Source organism: Colletes latitarsis, unplaced genomic scaffold, assembly GCF_051014445.1.
Source record: "Colletes latitarsis isolate SP2378_abdomen unplaced genomic scaffold, iyColLati1 scaffold0044, whole genome shotgun sequence".
Taxonomy (NCBI): Eukaryota; Metazoa; Arthropoda; class Insecta; order Hymenoptera; family Colletidae; genus Colletes; species Colletes latitarsis.
Window position 1 is genome coordinate 65,001 of NW_027488394.1, and position 2,500 is coordinate 67,500.

The 2,500-nt window shown below is 50.0% G+C and overlaps 1 non-coding gene across 1 annotated transcript; it reads right to left on the reverse strand.

Moving 5' to 3' along the window:
* Window positions 1-573: 573 nt before the first annotated feature.
* LOC143350898 (5.8S ribosomal RNA) lies at window positions 574-728 on the reverse strand. Its single transcript, XR_013081333.1, has one exon. It is a non-coding gene; the product is annotated as a 5.8S ribosomal RNA (ribosomal RNA).
* Between the last annotated feature and the right edge of the window lie 1,772 nt (window positions 729-2,500).

The window sequence follows — 2,500 nt, forward strand, 5'->3', positions numbered from 1 at the left end:
CCGACGGATACCACAAATTTCACGTGGTAGGGCATATATTACATATCATAATTATCAGTGTTTGGTCAAATTTCTTTCCAGTGTCCTTTTTGTTATGCTCCAAAACTAGTATACGCTTTATTTTCTCTTTCCTTTGCATAAATTATTAACTTCGGGCAACGTCGGGAGCGCCGGTAATCATTAGATTTGTACGAAACGCGATTTGCGCCCCACGGTGGTTTTTAGTGCCGTCAAAGTCAGAAATCGTAGGAGCGGTGCTTTAACGGGCGGTCGTGATGATACTCCAGACAACACGACGCACGACGCCGTAAAACACTCGCGCGAGTCCAGACTGATCTCTGCCTCACCACGCAAGGGGTGCGCAAACTTGCCAATAATATATAATATTTATTCTTTTTCGTACGTCCAGCGACAAACGCCAACGAAATACCCAAATTCTCGCTCGTACGTTGATACCTTTCTCTTCATCGACCCGGCTCCGAAACGTTCTTCGCCATCTCCCCGAAAGGAGAGGTAAACGACGGCGGGGTTAGGGAATCTGAGAACAACGCAAGCAGTTTTAGGACAAGTGAACGACCCTCAGCCAGGCGTGGTCCAGGAATTTTATCCGTGGACCGCAATGTGCGTTCGAAATGTCGATGTTCATGTGTCCTGCAGTTCACACGTTGACGCGCAATTAGCTGCGTTCTTCATCGACCCACGAGCCAAGTGATCCACCGTTCAGGGTAATCATATACAATTTACAATTTTTCTCTTTGTATTTAAAAATGCTCCTTGTTCTTTGCTTTAAAAATATTCGATGTTCGCACCTCCGACCAGCGTATCGACGGAGGATTGAACGCGCCATATCGACGACAAAAGTTTCTTTTTGTTTCCTGAATGACGGAAAACCATCGTTCGACGGCCGGGCGTACAGTACATTCAAAAGCCTTTGCGCGTGGCTGCGACCAAACGGGTATAATACACCCGTATATTCTTGGTTCCGAACAGTAACTTCACGCGCAATCGGGCGAACGCACGCGGCAGCGCCCATCGGTTGCTCGATGAAATCGATGCGATAAACTACAGCCTTCTCGGCTGGTCGTCGTTAGTCGCGCGAGCAACGGATGGCCGCACAATCGACGCGTCGTCGTTTGCGATTATTCGCCTCACGTTAGCCATGAGTATGTATATTATTCATTTACGAACGAACGCGGCAGCGTCCATCGGTTGCTCGATGAAATCGATGCGATAAACTACAGCCGTCTCGGCTGGTCGTCGTTAGTCGCGCGAGCAACGATGGCCGCAAAATCGACGCGTCGTCGTTTGCGATTATTCGCCTCAAGTTAGCCATGAGTATGTATAACATTCATTTACGAACGAACGCGGCAGCGTCCATCGGTTGCTCGATGAAATCGATGCGATAAACTACAGCCGTTTCGGCTGGTCGTCGTTAGTCGCGCGAGCAACGATGGCCGCAAAATCGACGCGTCGTCGTTTGCGATTATTCGCCTCAAGTTAGCCATGAGTATGTATATTATTCATTTACGAACGAACGCGGCAGCGTCCATCGGTTGCTCGATGAAATCGATGCGATAAACTACAGCCGTTTCGGCTGGTCGTCGTTAGTCGCGCGAGCAACGATGGCCGCAAAATCGACGCGTCGTCGTTTGCGATTATTCGCCTCAAGTTAGCCATGAGTATGTATATTATTCATTTACGAACGAACGCGGCAGCGTCCATCGGTTGCTCGATGAAATCGATGCGATAAACTACAGCCGTTTCGGCTGGTCGTCGTTAGTCGCGCGAGCAACGATGGCCGCAAAATCGACGCGTCGTCGTTTGCGATTATTCGCCTCAAGTTAGCCATGAGTATGTATATTATTCATTTACGAACGAACGCGGCAGCGTCCATCGGTTGCTCGATGAAATCGATGCGATAAACTACAGCCGTTTCGGCTGGTCGTCGTTAGTCGCGCGAGCAACGATGGCCGCAAAATCGACGCGTCGTCGTTTGCGATTATTCGCCTCAAGTTAGCCATGAGTATGTATATTATTCATTTACGAACGAACGCGGCAGCGTCCACCGGTTGCTCGATGAAATCGATGCGATAAACTACAGCCGTCTCGGCTGGTCGTCGTTAGTCGCGCGAGCAACGATGGCCGCAAAATCGACGCGTCGTCGTTTGCGATTATTCGCCTCTGGCTATCCGTGAGTATGTATAATATTCATATACGAACGAACGCGGCAGCGCCCATCGGTTGCTCGATGAAATCGATGCGATAAACTACAGCCTTCTCGGCTGGTCGTCGTTAGTCGCGCGAGCAACGATGGCCGCAAAATCGACGCGTCGTCGTTTGCGATCATTCGCCTCAGGCTATCCGTGAGTATGTATAACATTCATTTACGAACGAACGCGGCAGCGTCCATCGGTTGCTCGATGAAATCGATGCGATAAACTACAGCCGTCTCGGCTGATCGTCGTTAGTCGCGCGAGCAACGATGGCCGCACAATCGACG